Source organism: Neoarius graeffei, chromosome 8, assembly GCF_027579695.1.
Source record: "Neoarius graeffei isolate fNeoGra1 chromosome 8, fNeoGra1.pri, whole genome shotgun sequence".
NCBI classification, from domain to species: domain Eukaryota; kingdom Metazoa; phylum Chordata; class Actinopteri; order Siluriformes; family Ariidae; genus Neoarius; species Neoarius graeffei.
The window spans coordinates 29,179,570-29,193,246 of record NC_083576.1 but is presented as its reverse complement, the minus strand read 5'-3'; the positions used below and the strand labels follow the sequence as shown (position 1 = coordinate 29,193,246).

Genomic DNA, 13,677 nt, shown 5'->3' with positions numbered 1-13,677 from the left:
AATGACTAGTGTTGTCCAGGGTTGTAAGAGTTTGGGAAAAGACATTCAGTAATTACAAAAGGGTGATAGCTGAGGTTCCTTGGAGTGTTAATATGAGGGAACTTGTGAAAGACCTCAGGGTGAGGAATAGTATAGTAAAGAGGGTGGAAAGAATGATGAGGGGAGTAGAGAAAAAGGAGACAAACCATCTTAACAGAATTTGAGGAAAGCATACTTCCAAATCAGGTATATTTCAGATTTCTAAGGTATAGTGTAAGAGAACACATCCCAAAACCTATGAGGTGCTACAGCTGCAAGGAGTTTGGACATGTGGCCAAAGTGTGCAAAGCAAAGCAAAGATGTGCTAGGTGTGGTGGACAACATGAATATGGGAAATGTGGAGTGGGAGTGAGGTAATCACAGCATAATTTATTGCAGACAGAAGGGAGTGGAGCTACTCAGTTTTGACTGATGGAAATGAGACTCCAGTAACAAATGAAGTAGTAGAATTGATGCCATACACTTTTGTTAAAATAAATAGCACCAATAATCTGTCTGGAGAAGCTAGAAGATGCAGAAAGAGAGCAAAAGTCTGAAAACATGGAGGCTCTAGGGAGAAAAGATAATATGGATGGACAGCACAATGCCCCTTTCAGTATGGGAGAACTAGGAAGAACACTGGGTAAAACAGGCAAGACTGCACCTGGTAAAGATGAAATATATCATGCTAAAATATCTAGGTGAAAAAGGTTTGTGTGGGATGAGGGAAGATTGCCCGAGAGCTGGAAAGAGGCAATAATCAATCCCAATTAGGAAACCTGGGAAGGAGGCTAGCAGGCCTGGAAACTACAGGCCAGTTGCCTTGACATCCCACATCTGCAAACTAATAGATCATCTGATGAACAAGAGTTTAATATATCTCCTGGACAACAGAGGTGTGCTGGCTGCAAACCAAAATGAATTCAGGAGAGGAAGGAACACTGTGGACCCAGTGCTGTGTCTAGAAGATGAAATCAGGAAAGCCCAAGCGAACAAAGAGACGGTAGTTGCAGTGTTCTTTGATGCTGAGAAAGCAGATGATATATTATGGAAAGAGAGACTTCTAATCAAGCTGCACACAATGGGAATAGGAGGCAAGATGTTCAATTGGGTTATGGACTTTCTACAGGGAAAAACTATTCAAACGAAGACAGGAGCTGTGTCCGAAATTAATCACTCATTCACTACTCCCTACTCACTATCTAGGGAATTCTATATAGAGGATTATATAGTGAGCTCATTGGTAAAATGAAAAAAAAAAAAAAGCCAAAAAAACCCTCCACTTTTGGACACTACTCCACCGTGCTGTTGTTTACGTCATTACTGTCGCACAATTAAAATATGCCACATCATTCAGCTGGTGGGTTTTCAAAATAAATGCATGCATTTTTGTGATAAATACATTATACGGAGCGTATTTCCCACATTAATAAATACAAAGTACGTTCTGTCTGCTGCATCTTTCAGTTCTTTTAAATCAAGGCTGAATACTTTCTTCTTTGCCACTGCTTTTTATTAATTCCTCGCTCTGCACTGTAACTTTTATTCTTGCATTTTATCCATCTTATTCTATTTTAGCTTCTTTTCTATTCTCTTACTATTTTTAATTGTACTTAAATATCTGTTTCTTCCTCTGTCCATTCACCCCAACACACTACAGTATTATTGTCATTTTTTCGCCACAACTTATAAATTTGTCTCATGCCCGTTGTCATAAGGAAAAACAAACTACTGCTATACTCAATCTAAAATACTTAACGGTCCTTATGAAACAGCTTTTCTTTCAGTGCAACCACAATGCATGATGCATGATATTGCTTGGTTAGTGACCATTGGTTGTACACTACTTTTCACGGTGCATTGTGGGATAACCATGAGTCCACTATATAGGGTGTAATAATTCTGACTATACATTTGGACAGCACTACAAAATGGCGAACTCACTATATAGTGAGTGATTTCGGACACAGGGAGGGTCAGAGTTATCAAACCAGTATGTTGTAGAAAATGGAATTTATCAAGGGAGTGTGTTATGCCCTATTATTCTATCATGAAATGTTACGAATGTCAAGATCCCAATGGATATGGGGAAAATCACTGTTTGCAGATGTCAGGCCATTGTGGGAAAAAGGGAAAGGAAGGATGTCGAATACATAGTTAAGGAATTGCAAAAGGGAATTAATCAAGTTGAAAAATGGTGAACAAAATGGGGATTTAAATTTTCAGTGGAACAAAACAAAAGCTATGTTCTTTAGAAGGGAAAAAAAACCCTCAAGGAATAGAACATGAAACTATACCCTAGAGCAGGGGTCACCAAACTACGGCCCGCGGGCCAGATCCGGCCCGCCACCCCCCTTTGACCGGCACCCCAGCCCCTCTGCCCCCCATCACTTGAACCGGCCCTATGAGGCAATCCCCAAAAGTGGTCATGGCCTATTTTTTTAAATTGCTTTTTGGCAAATAATAACATGTCTGCATCTTGTATTTTGTTGATTTTATCAATTAAAATTGATATTTAGTTATAAAATGAACTATTCATATTTTCCGAATTTTCGTCATACGCTCGCGATCAAGCAGTGACAGGCAGCGCATGCGCAGAGAACTGTCAGTGTTCAGGACAGCAAAATGGCTAGCGGTAAGCGAAAAGCTGACAGAGAGTGCAGAGTTTTTAAAGAACAGTGGACCACCGATTATTTTTTTGTTCAGTGTAAGGACCATGCAGTTTATCTTGTATGTAAAGAAAGTGTGCCGGTTTTCAAAGAATATAATCTGCGTCGTCACTATGAAACCCGCCACAAAGAGTATGCTAGTTTGCGAGGGCAAACAAGAGAAGACAGGATTCGGAGGATGAAATGCGGACTGGCTGCACAACAGAATGTATTCCTTCACCAAACCCAGATCAACCAGGCTGCTGTCTGAGCTAGCTATAAGGCAGCTCACCTACTAGCTACCCATGGAAAGCCGTTTACTGATGGGGACTTTGTTAAAGTATGCATGCTTGCTGTGGCCGAGGTGGTGTGTCCCGACAAAAAGGATGCGCTCAATGCGGTGAGTCTCTCCGCACCTACTATGACCAGGCGAACCGAAGATTTGGGGGACAACGTGTATGACCAGCTGAATGAGAAAGCGTCAGAATTCGAGTTTTTTGCTTTGGCCATGGATGAGAGCAATGACGTGCAGGACACAGCACAACTGCTGTGATCTACTGATTATTATAATTTCACTGTTTTTTAAAATGTATTTATTTTATAGGCCTATTTATTTGACCTTTATTAAGTGCTGCATACAATTATTATTTATATTATTAATAATATCAACAGGCCTACCTACAATTTATAATTTTCCACTCACCTTTGCCAGTGTCAATCACCTCAAAAAGGCAGATGTTTCTTACCTTGACAGCTTTGATATTATTTTTATTAGAAAATAAATAAATGGAATATCAGTGGTATTTCAAATTAAAACAGTGTGAAGACTTGATTACTACTTTTGCAAACCACTAGTAAAGATAAACAAATATGTGCCAGGAATCAAGTGTTGATAGAGTAGTATGGATACTAGTATGGATACCCCACTACTAAGTGGGGATGGCCGTGCCAGGCTAGTAATCTTTACTACACAATGAGGCCTGCTGGTGGTCATATTTGTCTGGGTCATACAATTCTATGTGATATAGCTGACCCGACCCCGGCCCCCATCACAGTCAGGAACGACAATGTGGCCCCCAGAGAAAAAAGTTTGGTGACCCCGGCCCTAGAGAGTGCTGAGAATTTTCATTTTCTAGGAGTACATTTTGATCAGAGGTTAACATGGAGAGAGCATATTAAATATGTGACTCATAAAAGAAAAAAAAAAGTGAAAAAATGTGTCATGGTGTCTTTGAGGATTTTTTTTTTTGGGGGGGGGGGGGGGGGGGGCAGTATTGAGTCTCTGAAATACATCCATGTAGCCCTAATAAGATGAAGGCTAGATTATATAAAAAGTATTGTGTATGAGTCAGCAGTAAATTCTGTGTTAGCAGGCCTGGATGTTATCCAAGCTCAGGCTCTAAAAGCAAGTTCAGAATTTAATAAGAGAATATCTGATTGTTTAAATGTGTATACTGTTGAATTGTATGTCTTGCTGATGGCATTAGAATGGATTCAGCAAGCCAGTTGGCGCAATAAAGTAATATGTAGTGACACTGTCAGGACTTGAAATCAAGTCATATACAGCAGGAAAACATCAGGATCTGCTGTACGAAATCTTGTTTGCGAACTCAAGAATACAACCCCGATTCCAAAAAAGTTGGGACAAAGTACAGATTGTAAATAAAAACGGAATGCAATAATTTACAAATCTCACAAAATGATATTGTATTCACAATAGAACAGACAACATATGTCGAAAGTGAGATATTTTGAAATTTCATGCCAAATATTGGCTCATTTGAAATTTCATGACAGCAACACATCTCAAAAAAGTTGGGACAGGGGCAATAAGAGGCTGGAAAAGTTAAAGGTACAAAAAAGGAACAGCTGGAGGACCAAATTGCAACTCATTAGGTCAATTGGCAATAGGCCATTAACATGACTGGCTATAAAAAGAGCATCTTGGAGTGGCAGCGGCTCTCAGAAGTAAAGATGGGAAGAGGATCACCAATCCCCCTAATTCTGCACCGACAAATAGTGGAGCAATGTCAGAAAGGAGTTCGACAGTGTAAAATTGCAAAGAGTTTGAACATATCATCATCTACAGTGCATATCATCATCAAAAGATTCAGAGAATCTGGAAGAATCTCTGTGCGTAAGGGTCAAAGCCGGAAATCCATACTGGGTGCCTGTGATCTTTGGGCCCTTAGACGGCACTGCATCACATACAGGCATGCTTCTGTATTGGAAATCACAAAATGGGCTCAGGAATATTTCCAGAGAACATTATCTGTGAACACAATTCACCGTGCCATCTGCTGTTGCCAGCTAAAACTCTATAGTTCAAAGAAGAAGCCGTATCTAAACATGATCCAGAAGCGCAGACGTCTTCTCTGGGCCAAGGCTCATTTAAAATGGACTGTGGCAAAGTGGAAAACTGTTCTGTGGTCAGACGAATCAAAATTTGAAGTTCTTTACGGAAATCAGGGACGCCGTGTCATTCGGACTAAAGAGGAGAAGGATGACCCAAAGTTGTTATGAGCGCTCAGTTCAGAAGCCTGCATCTCTGATGGTATGGGGTTGCATTAGTGCGTGTGGCATGGGCAGCTTACACATCTGGAAAGACACCATCAATGCTGAAAGGTATATCCAGGTTCTAGAGCAACATATGCTCCCATCCAGACAATGTCTCTTTCAGGGAAGACCTTGCATTTTCCAACATGACAATGCCAAACCACATACTGAATCAATTACAGCATCATGGCTGCGTAGAAGAAGGGTCCGGGTACTGAACTGGCCAGCCTGCAGTCCAGATCTTTCACCCATAGAAAACATTTGGCGCATCATAAAACGGAAGATACGACAAAAAAAGACCCAAGACAGTTGAGCAACTAGAATCCTACGTTAGACAAGAATGGGTTAACATTCCTATCCCTAAACTTGAGCAACTTGTCTCCTCAGTCCCCAGATGTTTACAGACTGTTGTAAAGAGAAAAGGGGATTTCTCACAGTGGTAAACATGGCCTTGTCCCAACTTTGAGATGTGTTGTTGTCATGAAATTTAAAAATCACCTAATTTTTCCTCTTTAAATGATACATTTTCTCACTTTAAACATTTGATATGTCATCTATGTTCTATTCTGAATAAAATATGGAATTTTGAAACGTCCACATCATTGCATTCCGTTTTTATTTACAATTTGTACTTTGTCCCAACTTTTTTGGAATCGGGGTTGTAGTAACACAAGGGAGGAATATTACATTCCTGTGCGTCCCAGCAGACATGGGTATCCTGGGAAACGAAAGAGATAAACTGGCAAAAGAAGCAATCAAAAATGTTTAAATCAATAATAAACTATCAAAATAAAAGAAAGGTGGATCAGGAGTGGCAACAATACTGGGACAACACAATAAAAAGGAGACACTTGCACTCAATCCAAAATAGAGTACTGTAGCTATGTTAAGAAATAGGGGAACAAAACTGACCCAAGTAACAAGCAGGCTGAGAACTGGGCACAGCAACCTCAACAGCACACTCACTGTATGATATGAGAAAACACCCAATGGGTCAGGGTTGGTCATAGGCTTATTTCCCGGACGGCGTCAGATACATGATTTCCTGTACAAAGAAAAACTAAAATAATTGCAGTAAAAATTATAGTAGTAAAAAGAGCCGTTTAAAAAAAAAAAAAGATCAGAGACTGAACTGGAAAAAGAAAAAGAAAAACAAACAAACAAACAAAAAAAATCACAACAACAACAAAGGGGAGCGCTATAAAGATATGTAAGGAATGTGGGTAAAGTTGAGAAAACAAGAGGAGGACATGACTGAAAAGAAAAGAAAAATCAGGAAATACTTTTCTTGGGGCAAATTTGATCAGACTGATTGGCTATGAGCTCTCCAGATTTTATTATAAGATAAGATAAAATAAACTTTATTCATCCCTTGGTGGGGAAATTTAAATGTTCCAGCAGCTCACAGACAGAAAGATAGCAAATCAGTGCCATGAGGCTGAGACAGTGGAACATATCCTTATGTTATGCAGTTAATTTATAAACTAAAGACAAGAAGTGACGAAACAGTGATAGAAAATAGGGCAGGCAGAGGACAGCATTACAATTATATTACAATGTGGAGACAGTGGTCAAGGGAGGAAACTCTTATCGAGTTTTTTTTTTTTTAAGGATGACTGGATCAGAAAAACGACTTTAAAATGGATGGACACTGAGAGGGAATAAAACCTGAAGGTGGCAGTAATGCAACATTATGGATGCTAGTTGCCGTAAAACCCATAAGAAAGATGATGGGAAGCAAACACTGAGCTCTACGTAAAAAATCTGGAGAGCTCATAGGCTCGTCAGAGTGAAGCCAGACGGTGGCTATCTTACCACTCACATTGCGGTGTGGAACGCTACTGGAAGCTACACAAAACTGGACAAGTTATTTGTGTCATTGGTGAGAAAAATTACAAGAAAAATGCCTGCATGTGCAACAGCGAACTGTACAAACTGTCAAGTCAAAGGTTGTGGACGGACATTTCACCTACAGCTAGGTCCATAAATATTTGGACAGACACAACATTTTTCTAATTTTGGTTCTGTACATTACCACAATGAATTTTGAACAAAACAATATAGATGCAGTTGAAGTTCAGACTTTCAGCTTTAATTCAGTGGGTTGAACAAAATGATTGCATAAAAACGTGAGGAACTAAAGCATTTTTTAAACACAATCCCTTCATTTCAGGGGCTCAAAAGTAATTGGACAAATTAAATAATTGTAAATAAAATGTTCATTTCTAATACTTGGTTGAAAACCCTTTGTTGGCAATGACTGCCTGAAGTCTTGAACTCATGGACATCACCAGACGCTGCGTTTCCTCCTTTTTAATGCTCTGCCAGGCCTTTACTTCAGCGGTTTTCAGTTGCTGTTTGTTTGTGGGCCTTTCTGTCTGAAGTTTAGTCTTTAACAAGTGAAATGCATGCTCAATTGGGTTGAGATCAGGTGACTGACTTGGCCATTCAAGAATATTCCACTTCTTTGCCTTAATAAACTCCTGGGTTGCTTTGGCTTTATGTTTTGGGTCACTGTCCATCTGTATTATGAAACGCCAACCAATCAGTTTGGCTGCATTTGAGCACACAGTATGTCTCTGAATACCTCAGAATTCATCCAGTTGCTTCTGTCCTGTGTCACATCAATAAACACTCGTGACCCAGTGCCACTGGCAGCCATGCATGCCCAAGCCATCACACTGCCTCCGCCGTGTTTTACAGTCTTCTCTTTATGGTAGATTTGGATATTGATATGCCTACCTCCTGGAGAGTGTTGTTCACTTGGTTGGCTGTTGTGAAGGGGTTTCTCTTCACCATGGAAATTATTCTGTGATCATCCACCACTGTTGTTGTCTGTGGGCATCCAGGTCCTTTTGCATTGATGAGTTCACCAGTGCTTTCTTTCTTTCTTTCTTTCTTTCTCAGGATGTACCAAACTGTAGATTTTGTCACTCCTAATATTGTAGCAATTTCTCGATGGGTTTTTTTCTGTTTTCGCAGCTTAAGGATGGCTTGTTTCACCTGCATGGAGAGCTCCTTTGACCGCATGTTTTCTTCACAGCAAAATCTTCCAAATGCAAGCACCACACCTCAAATCAACTCCAGGCCTTTTATCTGCTTAATTGAGAATGACAAAGGATTTGCCCACACCTGCCCATGAAATAGCCTTTGAGTCAATTGTCCAATTACTTTTGGTCCCTTTAAAAACAGGGTGGCACATGTTAAGGAGCTGAAACTCCTAAACCCTTCATCCAATTTTAATGTGGATACCCTCAAATGAAAGCTGAAAGTCTGGACTTTATGTCCATGCCCATTATATAACTATAACTTGAATATGTTTCAGTAAACAGGTAAAAAAAAACAAAATTTGTGTCAGTGTCCAAATATATATGGACCTAACTGTAGCACCTTGAACAACAGACATTCACAAAGAAGCATAATCCACAATCCTCCATGAAACCTCCCTGAAACAACATCGGGAAGAAACCTTGAGAGAAACCAGAGTCAACAGCAAACTCATTATCTTCTAGGTGACACTTGATCGTGAGATTACAAGTGTATTAAAAGGATGTTCAGCAAGCATTTTGTGAATAAGCATCCTGGAGAAGCACAGGACAATCTTTGTGCATTTTGGCTGCTGCTTCTCACCTGAGCTTTTTATTTTTCTCCCCCCGCCCCCCCCTTGTTTTCCCTTTTTGTGTTTGTATAGTTTGACATTTTTCTTTGCTTGAATGTTTTGTCTGCCGGTTGTGGCGTAGCTCCAGACCCAGTTTTGGGCATCAGTTTCCTTCAGGTCTTGACCTGCCATGGGTGATACCTGTGCTCCTCGCTATGGACTGCAGTTTATGTCCATGTCCATTATATAACTATAACTTGAATATGTTTCAGTAAACAGGTAAAAAACCCACAAAATTTGTGTCAGTGTCCAAATATATATGGACCTAACTGTATGAGTATTGATAGTGTGTGAAAATTTTTACACGTGTGTGCACAGTGCCATTTGCATGGACCCCCTATAGCATTTTATGATGGTTTGCAAGTGCAAAAGAAAAAAAACAAACAAACAGAAAATCTGTCTCATCGTCTTGTCTATTTTTATTGAAAAACAGACATTGATATCTGGGATGAACACTGTGACTGTCAGATTTTCAATGGAAATGTCCCAGACTAGATCAAAGCCAAAGTCTAGACATGTTTGATACTGAATGTGAGAGCTCAAGCTCAATGGCTCAAATTTAAAAAGAAAAATTAACTGAGTAAATTAGCCTCAGTTGCCGAAATGAAAGAAGGACCATAGCCTTAGACAGAAATGGCAGTGAAGGATGAAAATAAAAATCAAGATTTTATTGTTCTAGTGTCAGTTCTATTGTCAGTAGTTATTTTCATTTACCCAAGGCTAAGCAAAATTTACAATGTAGATCATCCACACATCACATCCACTTGCACAAATTGACATGATTGTCTGTTTTAACTACATGGTATTAGTTTAAATTGTGTGCAAGTATATTGATAAGTACTCTTAAACCAGGGTTGGTCATAGGCTTATTTCCCCAAACGGTGTCCGATACGTGATTTCCTGTACAAAGAAAAACTGAAATAAATCACCATAAAAATAATTATAGTAGTAAAAGAGCTGTTTAAAAAAAAAAAAAAAACAAAAAAAAAACACAACAACAACAACAAAGGCCCTGTGATGACCTGGCGACTTGTCCAGGGTGTACCCTGCCTTTCGGCCATAGTCAGCTGGGATAGGCTCCAGCTTGCCTGCGACCCTGTAGAACAGGATAAAGCGGCTAGAGATAATGAGATGAGATGAGACAACAACAAAGGGGTGCACTATAAAAATATATGCAAGGAATGTGGGTAAAGTTGAGAAAATAAGAGGAGGGCATAATTGAAAATAAAATAAAATCAGGAAATACTTTTCTTGGGGCAAATTTGATTGGATACGACAGTGTTTACACATAAGCCAAATACATGCGATGTGAGTGGTAAGTGGCCAGATAGCTTCACTCATCTGTACAGCAGGGAATGGGCTATGAGCTCTCCAGATTTTATAAGATAAACTTTATTCATCCCTTGGTGGGGAAATTTACATGTTCCAGAAGCTCACAGATAGAAAGAGTCAGGAATACACAGTAACAGCAACAAAAAAAAAAAGAAAAAAAGGGTGCAATAAATTATAAAATACAGGGTGTTTCAAAAAATGATATTTCACAATCTAATAACTTTGCCAATTCTCATTCAATTGACCTCAAATTTTAACACCATGTGTGGAAACAGATCAAAGTTTGATGTTTTATCTTTTTAGATATAGAAATGCCATTTACTGGAAAAGAAAAGGTGTTTTGTGTGTAAACACAGTCGAACAAGATTTATGAGATAATTTATGAGATAATTCTCTAAAACTGCACCAACTGCAATGCAGATTTGGACATGGCACAAAAAGTTCACAGAGGAAGGCTGTCTGTGTGTGTCTGTATCTCAGGTGGCGCGCATACTGAAAATGTATTAAATCGTTCATAGAATCCACATACCTTTGAATTTCTCATTCAAATTTTGAGGAATAAATCTTATATTGCTCAACATTAAGCTTGTTCAGTTTCATTTGCCTAGACTATGTAGTTTCTGGGATATTTACATCTCAAATAGTATCTCATCTCATCTCATTATCTCTAGCCGCTTTATCCTTCTACAGGGTCGCAGGCAAGCTGGAGCCTATCCCAGCTGACTACGGGCGAAAGGCGGGGTACACCCTGGACAAGTCGCCAGGTCATCACAGGGCTGACACATAGACACAGACAACCATTCACACTCACATTCACACCTACGGTCAATTTAGAGTCACCAGTTAACCTAACCTGCATGTCTTTGGACTGTGGGGGAAACCGGAGCACCCGGAGGAAACCCACGCGGACACGGGGAGAACATGCAAACTCCACACAGAAAGGCCCTCGCCGGCCCCGGGGCTCGAACCCAGGACCTTCTTGCTGTGAGGCGACAGCGCTAACCACTACACCACCGTGCCGCCATCTCAAATAATATAATTTTTTTTAAAACACCCTGTATTTAAAAAAAAAAAAAATCCCAGGTCATGTATGTAATGTACACAACAAAATAAGAATGGAACTTAAGTAAGAGTAGTACTTCACCTGAAGTAGCAATACTGCACTAATTAAATACTGAAATAGGAATAGGAATATTGCACCAGGTAGTGAATGTTATTGCACAGCATAGCATAACTAACAAGGATTTTACATAGAGCTCAGTGGCTATGAGCCATCCAGATTTTTACACTGAGCTTGGTGGAGGCCACAGAGTTCTATATAAAATGTAGAGAGCCCATTCCCCGCTGTTGAGTTTAGTCATCTGGCCGCCATCTTACCACTCCCATCGCGTGTATTTAGCTTGTGTGTTAAACCACATCCGATCAAACTTGCCCCAAGAAATGTATCTCCTGACTTTGTTTGCCTTTCATTATCTCCTCTTCGTTTCCTAACTTTCCTAACTCCCTTCACTGTTATTTTTTTTCCCCATTTTCCAGTCCAGTCTGATTATTTTTTGAGCCGCTCTTTTACAACTATAATTTATTTTTGGGGGTCTAGCAGCAAAGCTGCAGAACCCCATTGTGTTTCTATGTGTTCTTATTATTTGGGGGTCTAGCAGCGAAGCTGCAGAACAGCTCCCCATGCAGGCCATTCCCCACAAAGCTTACTTATAGCCGTTTAGAAATTCCAAAGCGTTTGCCTGCCACAGCCAAACGAAAACGGCGGCGAAACCACCAAACAGGAAGTGAGGTCATATCTCAGGAACGGTTTGACATTCCAAGTTCAAACTTGGTACATAGACTTTTGACCCCATCCTGAGGGCACTCATTAAATATGGTGACCTTTGACCTCTGGGGGGCGCTATAATTAGTGAAAATGTGTTATAGTTCAGTAACGCTTTCACATGTTGAAACCAAGTTTGGTACATGGACAGATTATTCAGTTAAGACTATGAAACCATTATATGGTGACCTTTGACCTCTAGGGGGGCGCTATTTTCCGCCATATTGAATTTTATCAAAAGTGAAAGCAAATTTTCACAGGTCACAAATTTTGCCCAATCTTAATGAAAATTGGTACAGATGGTCTTCAGGCCATTCCGCACAATCTCTACTTACAGCCGCTTTGACATTCCAAAGCGTTCACCCCTCAGAGCCAATCGAAAGTGGCAGCGAAGCTGCCAAACAGGATGTGAGGTCATATCTCAGGAAAGCTTTGATGTACCAACTTCAAACTTGGTATATTGACTTGGGTCCACATCCTAGTGGGGCTCAACAAATCTGGTGACCTTTGACCTCTGGAGGGCGCTATAATTTGTGAAAACGGATTTTTTTCACAGGTCACAAATTTTGCCCAATATTAATGAAAATTGGCATAGATGGTCTTTCGGCCATTCCCCACAATCTCTGCTTATAACCATTTTCACATTTTAAAGGGGTACCAAATATAATATATACAGTTGCTGATGTGACAAAGTAACATATTCTTAAGTATTCTATCAAATTTATATACTAGAAAACAACGAAATATCTTGGTAATTGTAAATATAATAGTCGGTACGCTAAACGGCACAAGAGTCGCCATTTTTAAAAGACTGTGACGTCAGCCCTACCCACTGCACTAGGAGAGAAGCGTATAATCATGGCGTCGGGCGCATCAAGTGAAAGCGACAGCTCTGTCGAATCATACGAAGAGATCCCGCAAGACACACTGCAAGCAGGCTATGGCTTAGAAGGGTACCAGTTTGAACCTAGGAGAGGTACTCTCGACTCTGGTGATGACGAAAGAAGAGAAGAAAGCTCGAACTCGCTTGGTGTTTTTCAGCAGAAACGAGTGAAAAGACACGTCTGGAGGATCGTTATGCTTTCCATCGGTCCTGTTATTACACCCGAAAGCAACACACTGTGGCATTGTGTAGCCGATCACTTACAATTCATCCCACTTTCCGATTCACATGTGCTATTCCCAACCTCAATGAGCCAACACAACTGGGCACATACATACGTCATGAGTGTTACGCAGAGAAAATGAAAGTGCATTCTGATTGGATCAAATTAATATCATGGCGGGCTGTTCAAACTGCGGAAATAGTTTGCTCGAGCTACTTTCAAAACACTATAACTTTCCAACCTTAGAACAAAAAACTTTTGTAAGTCTTGAATAAAGTTCGTTAATGTGTGTTTTATTGTTATATTTCCTCTATATATTGCCCTCTATTCCCCTTTAAAGCGTTCAAATTTGGTTTTAAATAGGGCTGTCAAAGTTAGTGTGTTAATAGTACGTTAGAGCAATCTCAATGTCTGGTGATTAAAACAAATGTTGCCATTAACGCAGGGTGTTTAAAACAGTGAGTTAGGCTCATCTTGGTAAAGAACAATGCAGATTTTGGCGGGTGACTGGCATGCAAAATAAAGCTAGTTATAACA

The 13,677-nt window shown here is 40.0% G+C and overlaps 1 protein-coding gene across 1 annotated transcript in view; it reads right to left on the bottom strand.

Annotated features, from left to right (window-relative positions):
* Window positions 1–13,677, bottom strand: part of xkrx (XK related X-linked) — a 101,932-nt gene that overhangs the window by 71,947 nt on the left and 16,308 nt on the right. The window lies entirely within an intron of this gene.